The 22089-nt window shown below is 44.3% G+C and overlaps 1 long non-coding RNA gene across 2 annotated transcripts in view; it reads left to right on the forward strand.

The window, feature by feature from the left end:
- Nucleotides 1-18345: 18345 nt before the first annotated feature.
- The window catches only part of LOC140736876 (uncharacterized), a 106634-nt gene continuing 102890 nt past the window's right edge, over nt 18346-22089 (forward strand). For both annotated transcript variants that reach the window (XR_012101016.1, XR_012101017.1), the window contains exon 1: nt 18346-18410. This is a non-coding gene — a long non-coding RNA (uncharacterized lncRNA). The remainder of the gene's footprint in view (nt 18411-22089) is intronic.

Below are 22089 nucleotides of genomic sequence, written 5' to 3' on the forward strand. Positions count from 1 at the left end.
TATACAGGGGTCCGTGGGAGGGGACACAGGAGCAGTCAGCAGGGGGCGTGTCCAGACACGTATATGTAGTTCACCACATTCACCCCCCCTTTGTTTTAAAAGACAGTCCCCATGGGGCAAAGTTTCTTACAAGTATATTTACAGGTTAAGTCTATTAGGTAGTCGAATCTGTCGCTGCGATCTACATAGCACCGGCTGTGATTGCACAGGTGCCGGTTGTGATTGCACCGGAGACGGTGGTTGTGCTGGTTCCGGCCTAACTGGAGGTGTCAGCCCACTAGGCGTCAGTGATCCCTCATGCGTGTGCGAGGCACCTGGTATATGCGCATACGAGACACCCGGTATAGGAGTGTCGTGAGGAGCCTGTGTAGGGCTCGGTGTGCGCAGTGTCACCTCGGGTACAGGGTTCATAGTTACCGTGGAGTGTTCGGGGTAGTGGTCTGCTGCTCCTGCGGGCGCCAGGTCGCGGACGGAAACTGTGTCCTCCCGCCCATCAGGTAAGACCACGTAAGCATACTGTGGGTTCGCATGTAGAAGGTGAACCGTCTCGACCAGCGAGGAGTATTTATTGCTCCTCACATGTTTCCGGAGCAGCACTGGCCCTGGGGACGTCAGCCAAGCTGGTAGGGTGGTCCCAGTGGCAGACTTCCTGGGAAAAGAGAATAAGGCGCTCGTGAGGGGTGGCATTGGTGGACGTGCATAACAGGGAGCGGATAGAGTGGAGTGCCTCCGGGAGGACCTCCTGCCATCGAGAGACCGGCAACCCTTTTGACTTAAGGGCTAAAAGTGTGGCATTCTCCCTCTCCACCTGTCCATTTCCCCGGGGATTATAACTCGTGGTCCTACTCGTAGCAATGCCCCTAGCCAGCAGGTACTGGCGCAGCTCGTCACTCATAAAGGAGGACCCTCTATCACTGTGGATATAGCAGGGATATCCGAACAGAGTGAAGAGCTGGCGCAGAGCTTTTATGACGGACGTGATAGTGGTGTTGGGGCAGGGGATGACAAAGGGGAACCGCGAGTACTCGTCGATAATGTTGAGAAAGTAGACATTGTGGTTGGTGGAGGGAAGGGGGCCCTTAAAGTCAACACTCAGTCGCTCAAAGGGGCGGGTGGCCTTGATAAGTTGCGCCTTTTCAGGACGGTAGAAGTGCGGTTTGCACTCAGCACAGACTTGGCAGTCCTTGGTCATCGTCCTGATGTCCTCAAGGGAGTACGGCAGGTTCCGGGCTTTCACGAAATGGTAAAATCGGGTGACCCCCGGGTGGCAAAGATCTGCATGGAGGGCGTATAGCCGGTCGAGATGCGCGCTGGCACACGCTCCCTGGGATAGGGCATCAGGGGGCTCATTGAGCCTTCCAGGCCGGTACAGGATATCATAGTTGTAGGTGGAGAGTTCTATTCTCCACCGCAAAATTTTATCATTTTTGATTTTGCCCCGCTGTTGGTTGCTGAACATGAACGCAACTGAGCGCTGGTCGGTCAGCAAGATGAACCTTTTGCCGGCGAGATAGTGCCTCCAGTGCCTAATAGCTTCCACTATGGCCTGGGCTTCTTTCTCCACCGCGGAGTGCCGAATTTCAGGGCCTTGAAGGGTACGAGAAAAGAATGCTACTGGCCTGCCTGCCTAATTGAGGGTAGCAGCCAGCGCGAAATCGGAGGCGTCACTCTCTACTTGGAAGGGAATGGTCTCGTCCACCGCATGCATCGTCGCTTTGGCAATGTCCCCTTTAATGCAGCTGAAGGCCGCGCAGGGCTCGGCAGAGAGGGGAAAAGTGGTAGACTTGACCAGGGGGCGGGCCTTGTCTGCATAATGGGGGACCCATTGGGCGTAATAGGAAAAGAAGCCCAGGCACCGTCTGAGGGCTTTGAGGGTGGTGGGAAGAGGGAGTTCTAACAGGGGGCGCATACGGTCGGGATCAGGGCCAATGACCCCGTTTTCCACGACATACCCAAGGATAGCGAGTCGCGTGGTTCCGAACACACACTTGTCCCTGTTATAAGTAAGGTTCAGTGCTTTGGCCACTTGGAAAAATCGTTGGAGGTTGGCGTTGTGATCCGGCCAGTCGTGACCACAGATGGTGATGTTATCCAGATAGGGAAATGTGGCCTTCAGTTGGCACTGGTCCACCATCCGGTCCATTTCCCTCTGGAAGACCGAGACACCATTTGTGACACCGAATGGGACGCGCAGGAAGTGATAGAGCCTGCCGCCCACCTCGAAGGCGGTGTAGGGGTGGTCCTCTGGGCGGATGGGGAGCTGGTGATCAGCGGATTTCAGATCTATTGTCGAGTACACCTTGTACTGAGCTATCTGGTTGACCATATCCGCGATGCGGGGTAGGGGGTACGCGTCAAGCTGCGTGAACCTATTGATGGTCTGACTATAGTCCACGACCATCCTATTTTTCTGCCCGGTCCGAACAACAACCACCTGGGCCCTCCAAGGGCTTGTGCTTGGCTCAATGATCCCCTCCCTGAGCAGCCACTGCACCTCTGACTGAATGAAGGCCCTGTCCCCCGCGCTGTACCTCCTGCTTTTAGTTGCCACAGGTTTACAATCGGGGCTCAGGTTGGCGAAGAGCGGTGGAGAAGGGATCTTGAGGGTGGAGAGGCTGCAAGTGGTGTCAGTAGCGCAGCTGTTGGCATGGTGCTGGGTGGGATGTGTGGGTCAGTGTGTGTGTGTGGTCAGTAGCGGGGTATATGACAAAGTCCCACAAAACTGAGGATTCCTGACAGTGAGTGGTGGGAGGGGCCCGTCATATGCCATAGTCACACTTTCGAGGTGGCTCTGGAAGTCCAGCCCCAATAGCAAAGGCACGCACAGTTGAGGCATGACCAGTAGCGCAAAGTTCTGATATTCTGTGCCCTGCACCACCAATGTCGCTACACAACCCACCCGGATCTCTGTGGAATACGACCCAGAAGCCATGGTGACCCTCTGGCTTACCGGCCGTGTCACAAGTCTGCAGCGTTGCACCGTGTCCGGGTCAATAAAACTCTCAGTGCTGCCCGTGTCAAACAGGCAGCTAGTCCTGTGCCCCTCCACCAGGATGTCCATCATTGACCTTGCAAGCTGGTGTGGCGCGCTTTGGTCGAGGGTTACGGAGGCCAGAGTTGAACTGCCGTCTTGGTGCCCGGTAAGCACCCGTGGGTAGGGGGCGGGGCATGTTGGCGCCGACAAAGATGGCCACCCCCGTCCGGGCATGCAAGATGGTGGCCCCCATGCCTTGCACACAGCACTGCCCGACCCCGCTCGTGGTTTAGACTTACAGACCTTGGCGAAATGGCTCTTCTTCCCGCAGCTGGAACAGGTCGCTCCTCGGGCCGGGCAGCATTTTCGGGGGTGCTTTTCGAGTCCGCAGAAGTAACAGTGCGCGGGCTTGCGACTGGCAGCAGCTGTGGTCGGGTTCGGGGAGTTCGTGGAATCGTGACTGGCAGCAGCGTTGGCAAATTCGCTCGCAGGAACCGGCGGCGGCGGGGTCTGAGGTGTCCACGGAACCGGCGGGGGATCGCACGGCTGGACAGCGTCAGCGTTGTGCAGAGCAGCCTCCAGCGTGTCGGCCATCTCGATCACCGAGCATAAGGTAAGATCGGCATTTTCCAGCAGCCGCTGGCGCACGTACACTGACCTGATCCCTGTAACAAAGGCGTCTCGTACGAGGTGCTCCGCATGCTGTTCCGCTGTGAGAGTTTTGCAGTCGCAAGTTCGCACGAGTGTCTGTAGGGCTCGGAGAAACTCGGTGCTCGACTCTCCAGGCCACTGTCGTCGCGTAGCTAAGCGATGTCTTGCGTAGACGGTATTCACCGGCCGCAGGTACTGTCTTTTGAGGGCGTCCAGTGCCCCTTGGTAGGTTGACAGGTCCCTGATAAGTGAGTAAACTTTCAGGGTGACCCTCGAGAGGAGAATTCTGTGCATAACAGCGGGTTCAGTTGCATGAACCTCCTCCAAGTATGATTGGAAGCATGCAAGCCAGAGTTCAAAGGCAAGAGCTGCTTCAGGGGCTTGGGGGTCCAAGTCCAATTTTTCCGGACGTAAAATACTTTCCATGTTTTAAAACTTCCATCAATAAAATTGATGCACCATCAATAACTCTCTGAGATGTGAAGGCGAGATATCGGCTTTTATTGATTGGAAGAAAGAACAAGCAGTAGTTGACCACCATACTACATCCTGGAGACTGAGGGCCAATCGCCTTTATACCGGGGTCTGTGGGAGGAGCCACAGGAGCAGTCAGCAGGGGGCGTGTCCAGACAGGTATATGTAGTTCACCACAGTGGGTTGCTGGGCAGTGTGGCTCTTTGGGCTGAAAGGATTTGTTCTGCATTGTATCTCTAAATTTAAAAAATGTAATAAAGTTGATAGCACACTTATGGATAGGAGAGCCACTTCTTCACAATATCAGAGAAGACTCAGGGTCACCTCAATGATGACGTTCAACCCTGACCTTGTGGATTTTACATGTTCAGAATCAAAACCAGAATCAGCTTTATTATGGCTGATGTATGCTGTGAAGTGTTGCAAGTGCAGTACAATGCAAGGAGTAAAACTTCATATAAGTTACAAAATAAATATATAGCGCGGAAGTTGAATAATGAGGTTGTGTTCATGGGTTCACGCACCGTTCAGAAAACTGATGGCAGAAGGGAAGAAGCTGCTCTTTAAATGTTGGCATTTCAGGCTGCTGCAATCCTCCCTGATAGCAGTAATGAGGTGAGGGCATGTCCCAGACGGTGGGGATCTTTAATAATGCGTGGCACCTCCTTTAGGCATGGCCTCTTGAAGGTGCCCTTGATGTTCTCCTGGTGACAGCATGGATTTCCTCTCCTACAGCCCAAAGGCACGTTGGTTACCCACTGTAAGTTGCTCCTAGTGTGTAGGTGACTGGAAGGTGATGAGAGTGTGGGGAGAGTAAAATATGGGATTAATGTTTCCATGTTGTCTCTTTATATAACTCTTTACTATAAGTCCTCTTTGCATGCTGTAACCTTAACTATCTCTCTGATTCTGTAATGCACTGCAAATAGCTCTTTATTTGTTTTCAATATAAGAAATCTGTTTCTGTTTCTGAGTTTCAGCATCTGCTTTCTTAAGTTTTCTCTCTGTTTGTCTTTTCTTCCCAGACAGTTGGTCCATGCAGATGGCTTGTTTCCACAATCGTTCTGCGGAATATCTAAAATATTATACATAGGATGTGCAGAACAAGAGTGGCAGAGATAGTCTGATGTGGTGGGTTAGTAGAATTTTTGGTCTGTTGCATGTTCTTGATCAGCCTCCATTTGTTCTTGTTGAAGAAACTCCAGCTGCATGAGTCCTTTTTTGAGGGCGCACATCAGTTTGAGTGGCCTTGGGCCAAGATTTGCCAGTGAGGATTTGAAGGCATCCTCAAAGTAATTTCACAGTGCTTGTGGAAATTGCTAGCCATGATGGAACTTGGAGATGACTGCTTGTTTCAGGAACCCCAACTACGTGACCAGTTCCTTAGATCAGAGCCCAGCAGGAAATGTTGACCAGGGAGTCAGAACCAGACAGAATCAGAATGAATCATAATCAGAATTTGATTTAATGACTCATAATGTGAAATTTGTTGTTTTGTGGCAGCAGTGCAGAACAGACATAAATTACAGACATAAGACTGTAAGCTATTGGAGCAGAATTAGGCCATTTGGCCCATTGAGTCTGTTCTGCCTTTTCATCATGGCTGGTCCATTTCCCTCTCAGCCCCTATCTCCTGCCTTCTTCCCATATCCCTTCATGCCCTGACTAATCAAGAATCAATCAACCTCTGCCTTAACTATATCTGTTGACTTGGCTTCCTGTGGCAATGAATTCCACAAAAATAAAGTGCAAAGAAAGGAGTAATGAGGTAGCATTCATGGGTTCATGCACCATTCAGAAATCGGAAGGTGGAGTAGGAGAACTCATTAAGTGTGGGTTTTGTCTCCTGTATCTCAGCTCCTCTTTGACAAGTAGTAGTAAGAGGTGATGAGTCCTAGGTGATGAGGGTCCGAAACGATGGGTGCTGCTTTCTTGAGGCACTGCCTCTTGGAGGTGTCCTTGATAATAGGGAGGTTGTACGCATGGCTGAGTCTATAACCCTGTGCAGCCTCGTGCAAATCTGTGCATTGGAGGCTCCGTGCCAGGCTGTTATGCAAACAGTGATAGTGCTCTCCACTGTACATCTGTAGAAACCTGTAAGAGTATTTGGTGACACACATATCTCCTCAAACCTCTAGTGAAGTATAGTCACAGGTGTGCCTTCTTCATCATTGCATCAATCTTTTGGGTCCAGGATAGGTCGTCTGATACACTGACTCCCAGGAACTTAAAGCTGATCACCCTTTCCAGCTCTGATGCCTCAATAAGGACTGGCACAGGTTCTGAAAACTTCCCCTTCCTGAAGTTCACAGTCAGTTCCTTGATTTGCTAACGATGGGACTCCATTATCTCTTCACTATCTGAAATTTTACCAACAACAGTGGTATTATTGATCTCAATGGTGTTAGTGATGATATTGATTTGTCCTTCCAGCAGATTTAAGAGATTTGGTTGGGGCACTTTAGTGCTACTTTTCCAGTGCCTGTGGTGCCTGGTCTATGTTGTCTATGTCTCTAAAGCATATGGGAAAATGGGATAATTACTTCTCCATGAACCTGATGCCAGGTTTGAAATCTTATTCTTCATGCACTTTTATCATCATTAGGCCACAGTTGTGCTGGCTCTCTGAAGTTTACCAATGGTATCTGTCCTTGCTGAGAAGTGACTCCCAAGTTATGAGAAGCAGGGTTGCAGAAATATCGAGAACCAATATGAGCAGCTGAACGAATGGAACTTCTGTGTCAGCATCATAGAGAGTGTAGTGACACACCCCATCCCACATCTTATTGTTAGTTTCACTTGATTTTCCTATTTCTATATTTTATTATGCCAAGGAGGGAAGCTATTCATCTCAGTCTATGAATTTCATTCCTCCACTAAACATTCCCATCACCAATTTTTCCCATTAATACTATGATTCATTTACAGTGAAGGCAATTTCTCTGGCCGATTAACTACTAATCAGCAGGACTTGGGTACATACAAGGAAACCATAGCTCCTAGAGGAAGTCCTCAGAGTTATGGGGAGAACCTGTAAACTCCACTAAGACAGCAATGGAAATTGGAATGGAACTGTGGGGGAAAAGATCTGCTAGTGCATCTCTGTGTCTCTCAAATGTTGAATGGACTGAATAAGGACAACTCAAGCACCAGCTTCATATCAAGCCGTACTATAAGAATATGCAGTTTAACTCATTGTAGTATTTCAGACTTCAGTGTGTGAAAACTTACAAGGATGTTGCAGGGACTTGAGAAAAGTTGATTAGGGTAGGACTTTATTCCATGGAGCACAGGAGAACAACAGGAGATCTTATAGAAGTACACAAAGTTATGAGGGCATAGAGAATGTGAATGCTTGCAGGCTTTTTCCTTTCAAATCAGGTGAGACGAGAACTAGAGGTCATAGGTTTAGGATGAAAAGTGAAATGTTTAAGGGGGAGGTTGTTCACAGGGGATATTGCAAGCTGCCAGTGGAAGTCGTGGGTGCGGTTCATGTGTGACATCTAAGAAAAATTTGAAAACGCGGATTGGGACATGTTCAGGGAGGGGACTACCTATGACCATCACATTGTCATCGATGAATATGTGAGATCTGTGACTGGCTGCATAGAGAAGTGCACTGAGGACATCACCATTAGGTAAACCAGGTCAACCTATGTAAAGCTGTGAGGGTTGATAATTGTCGGTTGATGAGGAACTGTGTAGTCCAGTTAATAGAAGTTCTACCAGGCATCTTCAGCATCTCTCTGGAATAGTCCACTGTCCCTTCAGGCATCACATCTGGCCCATCAACGCCACCTCTTTGGTCAAGAAACCACAGCGGCATCTCCACTTCCCGAGGAGACAGAGATGAGTGAGGTTCCCCCCACCCCCATGATCTCCGTTGGCCAGGGTCAACTATGGATGTTGTGTCCTAGCTGTCTACGTATACACAAGCCAATATGCAAGCCAGGGCAGTACGATATGAAGAGCAAGCTGTTGCCCCATTCAGCAAGTTCCCTCTCTCCACGCAGTTCATGAACCCAGAGGAATGGCAGAGACCGACACAGTTTGCCACCAGTGACATCAGTGTTGAATTCAACGCCGACTGCCTTCGGGACCCCAGCTCCGGACTTTCCTTCAGAGTTTACTCCCGAAGCCTTCCGCATGAGTGAGTGTAGCTGCTAGGCAGCGGAAGTTTGAGATTGGAGTTTCCCTTCTCCTAGATGAGCTGACACCCACAGTTGACGATCCCTATCTCCCTGGAGTGACTGGTTTCGATGCCAGAAACCTGCCTTTATCCCTTCACCTGTCAGTAGAAACGGTTCTGCTGGGCCTAGTAGCTAAACCACACGTGAAGGCCAGGAGTTCGATAATTGTCAGAGGCTATTTGAGACCCATGCCATTTGGAGCATTTGATAGGTAGTGGAAAGCTCATTCCCATTATCTCCTTACCCCACCCCCCACATTCTAACCAATTTTACAGGAACACCATCAAGACTCTCCTGACCAGCTGCATCTCGGTCTGGTATGGAATTGCAAGGCAACTGACTGCAAAGGATTGTGAGGACTGCTGAGACGATCATTCGGTGTCTTTCTTCCATCCCTTGGTGATCTTTATCAGGAGCGCTGTGTTCGCATGGCCCTTAGCATCGTCAGTGATCCCTCCCAGCTGTCCAACAATCTCTTTGACACCCTACCATCAGGGAGGAGGTACCGTAGCTTTAGGACATGAACTGTTAGGATGGGAAATAGCTTCCTCCCCCAGGCTGGAAGACTCAGAACTCCCCACTACCGCCCAGGTCTCATCACTTACGAAACGCCAGTACATTGTACTGTTTACTCTTTGACTTGTGTCGTAAATGCACTCTATAATTTGTTAATTTATTTGTGGTAATATTACTTTATGTGTTGTGTGTGTGAGTTAAATGTTCTGTACAGTGCACTGGTGCACCTTGGTCCGGAGGAACTTCTTTTCCGTTTGGCGGTTTACACGACTACAAACCGAACCTGAGCTTGAACTTGGATAGGTACATGGATGAGAGGCTATGGAGGGTTATAGTCTGGGTGCAGATAGTTGGGATGAGGCAGAAGACCAAGTTGGCTCAGATTTGGTGTTCTAAAGGTCCTGATTATTTACTGTAGCTCTCTGTGGCTCTACGACTCTAGAACATTATCAAGTCACCTGGAATTGCCATTTGTGTAACTTCAAAGAGTGGGAAACTGGCTTTGAGCGCCCACTTTCTGTCCAACAGGACTGCAGTGCAGTGTCGCAGTATTATATTATAATTCTCCTAGCAGAAATTACTTAAATTATAAAACCTCTTCCCCTATTTTCACACCCTGAAACCCTGCTTGCTACTCCACCTTTCTGCCTCCAGTCTCCCAAAGCATTTCTATTATTTTTTGTGGGTGTCACTGCCACCTAGCCATGAGAGCCCTTAAAAAGGTGGTAATACAGCTGATCTCATTCTGATTAAGGTGATCCCACATTGCTGATGAATAAGGTGTCCCTGTACATCAACCCAGTGGTAATGAAGAAAATGCCAGTTTTTTTTCACTCATTATTGAGTCAATTGTTAGCTTCCACCCTCCTTTCCCATCAATTCATGATAGAAGGATGGTGATATTGAAAAAGGTGATGAGAATCAAGTCCTGATAAAGGGTCACGGCTCCAAACATTAACCATTTATTCCCCTCCATAGATTCTGCCTAATTTGCTGAGTTCTTCCAACATATTTTGTGCGTGAGACACCACCAGACTGTCAAGGACCACACTGACAAGTAATCAAGATTGCCCCAGTTGCCAAGGCTAAGATAAAATAATGAGCAAGCATTCACAATCTCATCTCCCTCGTTACATCTTGGAAGAAGCTCAACATCAGAGTCCTTAAGTTTGTGAAGGACTGTTTTGAAACCTACATGCAGAAGTCTAGATTTAAACATTTTAGTTTCTAGGATTTTGTCTTGAATTGATCTTTGTGTTTTGCTTGTATGAAATCACTCCAAATTACCTCAGGCATCATGACTCTTAAATTTCAAGAAGCCAGTGGAGTTTCTCCCTAGATATATTTCAACATATTAGACCATAGAACATCAGAGCAGAATTAGGCCATTCGGTCCATCAAGTCTGTTCTGCCATACCATCATGGCTGATTTATTACCCCTCTCAACCCCATTCTCCTGCCTTCTCTCTGTAACTTTTGACACCATTACTAATCAAGAACCTATCAACCTCTGCTTTAGATATTTCCAATGACTAGGCCTCCACAGCCATCGATGGTGATGATTTCCACAGATTCACCACCTAAAGAAGTTCCTCCTCATCTCTAATCTGTTCTGAAACTACGTTCTCTACTCCTAGAGTTCTCCACTACAGGAATTTCCACTGAAGTTTAAAAATTATAAGTAAATAGTGCAGAAGAGGAGTTATGAGGTCGTGTTCATGGAATCATGGACAGTTCAGAGATCAGATGGTGGAGGGGAAAAAACAATTTCTAAAACACTAAGGGTCGATCTTCAGTCTCTTGATGGTATTAATGAAAAGAGTCCACATCCCAAATGGTGAGGGTCCTTAATGATGGATCTGATGTTCCTGAGGCAGCAGCTTTTGAAAATGGCCTCAGTGGTGGAGAGGGTTGAGCTCCGGATGGAGCTGGCTGAGATCGCAACCCTCTGCAGGCTCTTCCGATCCTACACGTTGGGGCAATGATGCAGCCAGATTCCTGCCTTCTCCCCGTAAACTTTGATGCCCTTAATAATCAATGACCTTTCAAACTCTGCATTAAATACACCCAAAGACTTGGCCCTCCACCACCCTCCGGCTAAAGAAATATGCCTGCTTATTCCATTATCTTTGTTTGCCATCTTTGTGTTGAAAACTGATATGTTTAAAAAATTCATGCATTGGATAAGGTACCTTGAGGAAGCTTATTTGAGGATTTGCTAGTTATTATACAGTAAATGCTGATGTTGCTTAGGCAACTTCAGTATTATTTCCTCTTCCAATTATTTCTTATTTTATAGTCAAGTGATATTGAAATTGGTCCCTTAACTTGCAATATTTAATCTGTTTTTAAATGTTACTAAGTTCAGTTTGCCCTGCATATGGGAAAGATCTATAACACTGAGTTTGATGTTGCAATGTCACTGCAACAAGTTTGGAGAAAAACAGGACATATTTTGAGTATCTTAAAATTTGTGATATTTGTGCTTAGTGGCAAATATTTTAATGAGAATAAACAAATGGTGGTCACCTTTTACTTTCTACACTCCCTCAGGGGAAGTCATTTCATGAACTGTTATTTTTATGAATGGATTTTGAAGGTGGTGTTGATGATGACCCATATTTACTCTGCACTCTAAGATTCTGAAGCAACCACCTCAGCCTTCCTTTTGTTTGCTATCAGTTGCTCCATCAGTTCTGCTCACACCCCTTGGCTGCTCTGCATTGCTGACCGGCTGGATGTGGTGAACAAGCATAACGTGACTGGGGGAAACAGAGATAATGATGCTCAGAGTATAAAATCTAAAGAATGTGTTTTGATATGATGATGTGAGGTGCATGCTTATTGCCACATACAAATAAAAGGGGCAAAACTTTAAGGATATCCCATCCCATGACAATCTGAGCATTTCCTCACTAATATAAAAACACAAAAAAAAACTATATTTATTTAAATTCCTCTCTAAATGTGTCAGGTTCAAAATCCTTTCCGACATGGAGGAGTCTCAGAGTAATGCATCTTTTCCCATCCCATTTTAGAAAGTTTTGATGTACCAGCTACCTGACAACCTGACAGTCAGGGTGCCAGCGTTGAACAGAGCGATCATCATGAAGAAGTCGCCAGTCTTAGATAGAAACATAGAAATCTACAGCACATTACAGGCCCTTCGGCCCACAATGTTCTGCTGACCATATAACCTACTCTAGAAACTGCCTAGAATTTCCCTACCGCATAGCCCTCTATTTTTCTAAGCCCCACATACCTATCTAAGAGTCTCTTAAAAGACCCTATTGTATTTGCCTCTACCACCGTCGCTGGCAGTACATTCCATGCACCCACCACTATGTGAGAAACTTACCTCTGACATCCCCCTTGTACCTACTTCTAAGCACCTTGAAACTATGCCCCCTCTAGTTAGCCATTTCAGTCCTGGGAAGAAGCCTCTGGCTGTCTTTTCAATCAATGCCTCTCATCATCTTGTACACCTCTATCAAGTCACCTCTCATCCTCCATTGCTCCAAGGAGAAAAGGCCAAGTTCATTCAACCTATTCTCATAAGGTATGCTCTCAAATCCAGGCAACATCCTTGTAAATCTCCTCTGCACCCTCTCTACAGTATCCACATCCTTCCTGTGGTGAGGTGATCAGAACTAAACACAGTACTCCAAGCAGGCTCTTGAACTCAATCCCGCAGTTGATGAAGGCTAACACATCATAAGCCTTCTTAACAACACTGTCAACCTGCACAGCAGCTTTGAGTGTCCTATGGACATGGACCCCAAGATCTCTCTGATCCTTCACACTGCCAAGATTCTTACCATTAATATTATATTCTGTCTTCAAATTTGACGTACCAAAATGAACTACTTCACACTTAACTGGGTTGAACTCCATCTGCCACTGATCAGCCCCGTTCTGCATCCTATCACTGTCTGGCTGTAAGCTCCGACAACCCCCCAGACTATCTACATTTATTACTGACAAGCATTAGCGAACTGGGTATTTTCCTCATTTTCACAAATTGTCTAACATACAGTACATTATATTTACCCTTTCCATAATATTTATTTTCAGTGTTAATCAGTTTTTGGGACACACACCTGAAGAGAACTAATTTATTCATTTATACTCAGTGAGCTTAAAAATGACGCTACATTTCAAAGCACCCAAAATCTTATTGTAGATGAGATAATTAAAAATCAGCACTAGTTCCTCATTTGAGTATTACTAACCAAACAATTCTCTCAAACGTTACAACACTGTAACCAGAAAAATTATGTCATGTGCATTATCAGGAAAAGCTGCTTAAAACAAGACTATGTGACCAAGAAATGCTTCCTCAATTAAGCCAATTCAATACATGAAAGTGAATGAGATTAAATAACTACAAGCAGTAACAAGTGCACACAGCACTTGCAATATTCCCAAAGGGGATCTTGAAAATGAAGTCAGCATGCTGTAACTTCCACAATGATATTAATCATTTCACAATGACATTATTCTGATATAAAATAATGAAGCACAAGTTTGTGCGGAGGCTCTCCGTACAGATGATGACTGCCACTGCTAAAATACTCACTTAAGTCTCATGAGGGCACAAAGCTTAATCATTCCAGTGCTCTTTATGTCAACCTCCCAGCTCACATCTTTATAATCTTGAACTCATTCAAAACATTCCAGTTGTATCCTATCTGAGGCATAACCTTTTCACTTTTCCATGGTTCCATAACCACCTCTGGCTCTCTGATCCTGCAAGGGTCTTGGGTTCTTCCAATTCCAATCTCTCAGACACCTTCCATGCCACATTGGGTTTTAACTGATTTATCGTTCGTTTTTCATAAGCGGGGATTCGAGAAAAGCCTATATTGATTGTCTACCCCTAACTGGTCATGAGTCATCTTCTTAAACTGCTTCAGACCTGCTGAAGTTACTAACCATACTGCTGTTTCCAAAGCATCTGTGGTGAACTACATATACCTGTCTGGACATGCCCCCCCTGCTGACTGCTCCTGTGGCTCCTCCCACAGACCCCGGTATAAAGGCGATTGAGGTCTGAGCCTGGCCTCTCTGTCTCCAGGATGTAGTATGGTGGTCAACCACTGCTTGTTCCTTCTTCCAGTCAATAAAAGCCGATATCTCGCCTTTACGTCTCAGAGAGAGTTATTGATGGTGCATCAGCGTCGAAACAAAATGATGAAGAACACTAGTATTTTTCCAAATCAGGGTGATGTGTGACTTGGAGGGAGAGCTGGAAGTGATATATTCCCAGACATTTGCTGCTTTGATAGTGATTTAGGAGAAGCTCTTCAGGTAGTCCGGGTGAGTTAGCTTGTAACTGGTACTTATCTCATTCTAGCTTCTTTTAAATGCTTCGGCCTTAAGTCTTGGCCTACCCACCGCAACCCCCACCCCCCTAGCTCCGAAACCTTTCTACTCTCTAATTGCTTCTGTTCCTTTAAAACTCCTTGAAAACTAACTCCTTCACACAAACTTCTGCTCCTCTGTGCAAATTTCAGGAATTTCAGGTATGTTTCGAATTTTGCTTTGACGGTGCTGCTTTAAAATGCTGAGGATGTATTGCTTCATCCAAGGCTTGTTGGAATTGTAAGATGTTGTGATGTAAATGACTTGATTGGTTGTTGGTGATTGCTGATTGATGCAAACCTTTGGAGCTACAATATAATGGAAAAATGTTCTTCTTCCATCACTGTATCATACATTGGAATGTGGACTGAAGCACTGTAGTCAACAATAAGGAGTGGAACTAGACAAGTTCCTGATGATTTTGTTATTAATATGTACCACCTTGCTGCAGAAATCTCCTTGGGGAAGGCCTGCTTAAAGTAACCAGTTCAGATCATGCTATTAGCCTGGAGTAATACTGACGTCTGCTGGCCTTGGAGCGAGATATTGGACGGGGACTTGTGAGGAATCTCCGGGGTGGGTATATGACTAAATGAGCAGTGAGAACACATTGAGTTCAGTTGCTGCAACACCTTGACTGCCCCCTTTCTGCTTCTTCCAATCAGAAGATACATTTCCATGAGGAGAACTACTTTAGGTCTGCACTATTGGAGAAATCCAGGAATATATCCTCAGTGATTACCCTCCTCCTCTTTTCTTTCTATTCACACCGGATATCCGAAGTGAGAAATAACCAACCTGTTGTGCCGTTCATCTGAAAGAATACAAATCCACACCTCAGATTTTCCACTTCGTGCGGTTTACGTTCCAACTGTGTTCTTCACAGGCTAATTTTGAAATGATTTAGAAGTCAGAAGGTCATAGAATGAGCTCTCCAGCCCTGTATCTCTTTCATCAAACAACCTCCCAGCTATTTATTTCATCCCTCCCCCTTCTGGCTTCACGTATCGTCTGTGTTTCTCTCTCCCCTCCCCCACCTTTTAAATCTACCTCTCATCTTTTTTCTCCAGTCCTTCTGAAGGGTTTCGGTCTGAAACATTGACTATACTTTTTTCCATAGATGCTGCCTGGCCTGCTGAATTCCTCCAATCATTTTGTGTGTGTTGCTTGGATTTCCAGTATCTGCATATTCTCTCTTGTTTGTCTTAGAATAATTGTCTGGTGTTTTATATCAGAATATTCTTCTTCCTTTTTCACATGACACCAGTGGTGTTTAGGGCAGCAGTGAGGGTCCTCCATCTCTGGTGATGTTCAGGGCTTCCTTCATCATGTCAGTAGCTTCCTCTTAGTTTTCACTACTGACAGTCAGGCAAGTCCCAGGTGGAGACTCAGGAATACCATCACACTCAGATGTAGAAGGATTCTTCATTGCTGCTTCCGTAACAGTTTTGTTTGACCATTCAGGATCGTGAGACCTGGACTGAGCCCCCGAACCTGGAGGCCTAGTGGCCCACTTCTTAGTCTGACCTCTACCCTTTGACCTGTTTGGCATGGGTGACCCTACAGAGAGCCAAAGCTTAAAGCCCTGACTCCCGCCAAAACAGCTCTCTGGGTCATTAAGGCATGCAAGCCTCCAAACCATAATAAAGATGTGGTCCTCAGGAGGATATTAGAATATAGCATGGGGATTTTAGTCTTTGGTGTCTCCAATGAGTCTGGTAGAATAATCGAAAGCACCTGAGAATAATTACCATTATATCCAGCATTTCCAGTACTTTCCCAGTGCAGCAGAGGCTGATGGACAAGAAAACTTTCACAGAAATCTGGTATTGGTATTATTTAAAGATAAGAAAATCTGAAGATGCTAGAAATCCAAGCAACACACACAAAATGCTGGAGGAAATCAGCAGGCCAGGTAGCATCTATGGAAAAGAGTCGTTGTCGTCGTAGTGACTATCCCTCAAAGTCGAGGGTGATGGTCTTGGTTCTGAAGAAGTGGCCCACAGAGCAAAGACGCCTGTGCATGTATTTGTTTAACATGTACTTGATGTTGTACTCCAAGAAGCACACAATACTTCATAAATCAACCAACTGATTCCAATGGCATGGAAACTACAATGATTGGAGCTGATGGATTTGTTGCAGTATCAGCCTTCACAGCCGTTGAGTTCAAAGTAACTTTGTCCGCCTGTTCCACCGTTGAGGTCTTGGTTGGATTATTCTTTGTCAGGGACCTCACCCTCGACCTTACCACCATGGGTGACCCTACCAGGAGCGTAGCTCCAGACGGCATCACTCTCGGCATCACAGGACCACACAAGCTTCTCCACCATGACAAGGTGACAATCCCTGGAGAAGGGAAAAGAGTAAACAATCGACATTTCAGGCTGAGGCCCTATGTCAGGTCTGGAAGAAAAGATGAGAAGTTAGAGCAAAAGGTGGGGGGAGGGGAAGAAGAAGTACAAGATTGTAGGTGGTAGATGAAACCAGGAGAGAGGGAGGGATGAAGTAAAGAGCTGGCAAGCTGATTTGTGAAACAGATAAAAGGCTGAAGAAGGGGAATCTGATAGGAGAGGGTAGAAGACCATGGAAGAAAGGGAAGGAATAGGAGAACCAATGGGAGGTGATGGGCTGATAAGGAGATGAGGTGAGAGAAGGAAATGGGTTTGGGAATGGTGGAGGGGGGTGCAATTACCAGAAGTTTGAGAAAACAATATTCATGCTATCAGGTTAGAAGCTACCCAGACAGAAAATAAGGTGTTGCTCCTCCAACCTGGGCATGGCCTCATCGTGGCAGGAGAGGGGACCATAGACTGACAAGTCAGATTGGGAATGGGAAGTAGAACTGAAATGAGTGCCCACCGGGAGGTCCTGGTTTTCCTGGCCGTGTTGGTTTATTATTGTCACTTGTACTGAGATACAGTGCCTTTGCTCGTGTTCCTTCTGGACAGATATACATAAGCACCGTGAAGCAGTAAAAATAAAAGAAGAATGCATGCTATAGTGTTAGAGCTACAGAAGAAGAGCACTGCAGGTGATAAGTAAGGTGCAAGGACCATAACAAATTAGAAACTTGCTTTTACAGTTTTACGTTTCTGAGGTAAAGCAGAACAGTAGAGGTACAGGCTCTTTGGCCCATGATGTTGTGCCAAATTGATTAAGCTTGTAATTAAATGCCTAACTAAACTAATCTCTTCTGCCTAGATGATGTTCATATCCCTCCATTCTCACATTCCTGTGCCTATCTAAGAGCCCCATAAACACCTCTGTCATATTTGCTTCCACGACCACCCCCGGGATTGGGCCCGACTGAAACCACCAGGATTAAATACGACTGAAGCCCAATTCTGGTCTGAACTCCCAGAATCGCTTCTGTAATTGGTGCCTTCATAAAAAGGATTCATAGAACTAAACCTCCCCTCCTGGTGCAGGAGGATCCTTTTGCGAGGTTGGGTTGTAACCATGTTATTCTGGAACAGCAAATGAGGTTTCCGGTGCCATTTAACTTGGGCTGTGTCTCACATATGATATTGATACTGGATGGAGCATAGTGGAGAATGTTTCATTCCATAAATAATAAAAGCAGATAGATCTTAAAAAATATATAGGCATATAAAATGTATGTAGAAGAATATATGCACGCAGGCAACAATTTTTTCTAGCACTTGGGCAATTTGTACACTCACTCACATTTTAATTTAAAAAGGATACTGCATTTTATAGGCTCAAATGATTTGAGTGGAAATTAGAAACATCTTTGGACCCACATCTGTTTTGTTTGGAACATGTGCTTCCTCTTTGATTAAAGCTCATAGACAAAATAATACCTTATTATAAAATATTATACAAAGGAAAGAAAATACAGCTTCTACAGGAAGCCATTGAATGGGTTATCATGTTACAAAGTATTTGTCCTAGATTCTTCACTGGTTTAAAAATAATAATACAGTTAATTATTATTATTCTGCCTCCAAATCTGAGCGGCTCAAGGCGCAGGTCTTAAGAAACTTATTGGGCCTATCTGGATGTAATTCTGTAGCAATGACTCATCGCTGTGTTTTTCTTATTTTTGGCATGAGTTCTCATGTGAACAGAACTGTATGCATTTTATCTCCACATTCTTTGGCTTCCTTAATACCTCTGTGGCTATTTCTGCCAACTGTTCAGTGGTCTGCTAGTACCCACAATGTGGAGTGCCATATCTTGGTGACTATGAACTAAGTTGAAAGAAGAGGGGATTGGTAAGCACTTTTTAATATTCAATTTAGTTACCAAAGGCCAAAAAACTTTGAATTTTTTTTTGCTGTATTTGTTCGCTGTTGTAAATGGTATGTTCCACATGATTATTGAAAAGCTTAAAATGAAACGGGGGGTGGTATCAGTTGAAATGCAAACGGAACCATTTTTACAATGTATAGCAGGGAAATATGTTGAGATTCCATTTGTGCCATTTTTATTCAGGGTCAGTGTATGTTTTACTGTGCTTCTGATCATGAAAAATGCAAATTAAAAGATTGAAGTGCTTTCCCAGTGTTGTGAACGATGCAACTTTTGAGAGCAGGGAACTCAGAGAATCAGGAATAGATTTGGTTCAGGCTGATTAATGTGGCATATTTCTTATTTGATGATTATTGTAACAGCGTGAATGCTTTTAAACTTTGTATAAAGTAAGGTGTAAGGTCATAAATATTAGTAACAAACAATGTTGTTAATAGCAATGAGTAAATTAAAGGTTAGGGTGCAGATGCCTGAAACCTCCCATGAACCTCAAATACCAAATAGCTGTTAAATAATTATTGACAGACAATTTTTTAGTAAGTTATTTGCTACGCATGCAATACATCAGGAAGTTTTACGTACATGGTCCAACATGGATAGTTATTTACCTCACCCATTTAACTACCTTCCTCCTCCCTCCAAAATATTGTCTTGTTGAAACACAAATTTGCAAGTTCTGGTTACCCACCAGGGATTCTTACTATGACTATGACTGAGCATGGATTACGAATAGAACTGATCCAGCTTCCAATACATGCAATGTGCCCACGCATTCACTTCAAGCAGATGTTGTCAGATGCCTATCAAGTACAAGAATACTGCTCATCTTACCACCAGCCTAACTCAGGTGTACTGATTCACCCTTACTTCTGTTTGCCTGATTTCACTTTGGATCAGGAATTTCACTGGTCTTAAAGCCCAGTTATCATTGGATATATTGACCAAGCAAGCAAGAAATAAATTGCCATTAAAGTAGTCATTTCAGACAATCACTTCTATTCTAATATAGGTGGATTGAAAAATAGTAATACAACTAATCATCCCACTGCAGATTTTTGCCAGAGCTTTTTCTCCCAACTACCAGGACAGCAGATAAACCACAGAAGTCCTTTCCTATTTATTAATATAAATTTGAACCACCAAAACAAATTTTTAAAAATCCATAACTAACTACCTAAAGTAATACTCTAGATCATTGATTTATTCCTTAGAAACACATGGAAGAGCATTCCTGTCAAATGGCCGCAACTGCGGTTGACGGGTGTTTGGTGTTGTTCCCATATTTTGAGAAGGAGATGGTTATATACATCCTTCAACAGTATCTGAATGTGCACCAACAATTTCAGGGGCAACAAAGATTGGTGTGGTACCTGCATGAAGTATTCTTGGGGACACATCATAAATTATTTTGGTGGGTGACAGAGATGCACTAGATAAGGAAGAAAATTATCTGGTTTAGATAGGGATCCAAGTTGTATTCCCCACTTCCTTCATTCCTCCATGACATAATATCCAATATTCTCTTTTTACAAAGAAAAGTATTGATGTTCTGTCCAATATCATTCAGTGGGGACTTTGTTAGAAAAACATGTACATGTGCTCATTAATGCAAATATCTTATCAACTAATCATAAGGCAACAATTCAGTGCATAAAAGCATGCAGCCATGGTCAAGAGGTTCAGTTGTTGTTCAGACCAAATGTCAGAATTAGGAAGAAATGTGATCCAAGTGACTTTGACTATGCAATGATCATTGTTGCTAGATCGGGAGATTTAAATATCTCAGAAACTGCTGATCTCCTGGGATTTTTTTTTGCTCAATAATTTCCAGAGTTACAGAGAATGGCGTGAAAAACAAACAAAAGAAAAAAGAAAGTGAGTAGCAGTTCTGTGGACAAAAATATCTTGTTAATGAGAAAGGTCAGAGGAGAATAGCCAGACTAGTTCAAGCTGAAAGAAAGCGGGCAGTAACTCAGATAACCACATGTTAAAACAGCGGTGTACAAACAAGCATCTGTGAATGCACAACTTGTCCAACCTTGAAGAAGATGGGCTACAGCAGCAGAAGACCACGAGCGTACACCCAGTGGCCACTTTATTAGTTACATTAGCCAGAAGCAGAAACAGATTACAGATCCCCAATTTCTCCACAAGGGATTAAACCTCCACCATCCGAGGAGTCAGTCTGTAGAACCTTAATTTCACTCCCACTATGCCAAATATTTACTTCCTTAGGTTGTGTATTCCAAATGTGATCTCACCAGAGCCATATATAATTGCAGTAAATATCTTTTTCAATATACTGAACTCTCTCTATAATTAAAGTTATCATGCCATTTGTCTTCAAAATTGCTTACTATACCTGCTATTTAACTTTCAGTGATTTGAGTACAAGAACTCCCAGATCCTTCTGAACAATACCTTTTAATGACTCTGGATTAAAAATAATACTGTGCCTTTCCATTTTCTCTATCAAAGTGGATGGTCACACTTTTGTTTTCATTACATTCCATTGGCCATGAGCTAACTATTACTTAACCTGCTTCCCTAAATTCTTCTGTTAGCTTAAACTTCATATCATCAGGAAACTTGGGTACTTGATCTCCTCATCCAAATCATTGACATTGTGCAAATGGGACTCCACCAACAATCTCAATGTCATCCCACTGGTCACAGTCTCACAGTCTGAAAATTAACTATTTTCTATCCATTAGCCAGTCCTAAATACACACCAGTGTATTACCAAAAATACCTTGTGCTCTGTTTTTAATTTACAATCTCGATTGTGGTTCCTTATCAAGGGCCTTCTGAAGGTCAAAATATACCACATCAACTCATTTGTTCTTATCTATCCTACTAATCACAATTTCTAAAAACTTTAGCAGATCTGCAAAACATGTTTTCCATGCCTTAAATCCACATTGATTCTGCACTATCTTATTATTATTTATTGACTGCCGTGTTTAGCATTTCCATGGATTCCAGTATTTTCCCTAGTGCTAATGTCACTCTCTCTCTCCTCCCCCCCCCCCCCCCCCACTCCCCTTTCATAAGTACCGGGCTAAAATTTTCTACCTCCTAATCTGTGGGAGGTTCAAGAGACTTCAGATGATGGAATCTGAGTGCAGGAGGAATTCAGTGAGTCAAGCAGCGCCTGTGGAGGGACAAAAATTGTTACTGTTTGGTACAAGATCCTCCAGCAGAACTGATGCAGGGTCTTGATCTGAAATATCAACACTTCCTTTCCCCCAGCAGATGCTGTTTGACCTGCTAAGTAGTCCAGCAGTTTGATTTTTATTCTAGAATTTGTGGGATTTTGTAATTCAAATTTTTATTATTATTTATTCTTATTTTACAAAGCAGCACAGCATATCATTGAGTAGATACAGTACAACATATTTAAACAACCATCCCATGGCATGAAAACATATAAAACTAAGAAACAGATGTGGGATTTTCGACTGATGATTCACATTTCTATTGTCTCCAAATCAGCTCCTTAAATACCCTAGGATACTGAACATCAGGTTCTGGGCTTACTGAAGTTTATTCTCATTAATTTCCCAATTGTTTTTATGGATTCTAACTTCTTTGATTATTTCATTTTCTCTTGACGCATGGTTCTTTAAAATTTCCAAGAAA

Source organism: Hemitrygon akajei, chromosome 12 (genome assembly GCF_048418815.1).
Source record: "Hemitrygon akajei chromosome 12, sHemAka1.3, whole genome shotgun sequence".
Lineage (NCBI taxonomy): Eukaryota > Metazoa > Chordata > Chondrichthyes > Myliobatiformes > Dasyatidae > Hemitrygon > Hemitrygon akajei.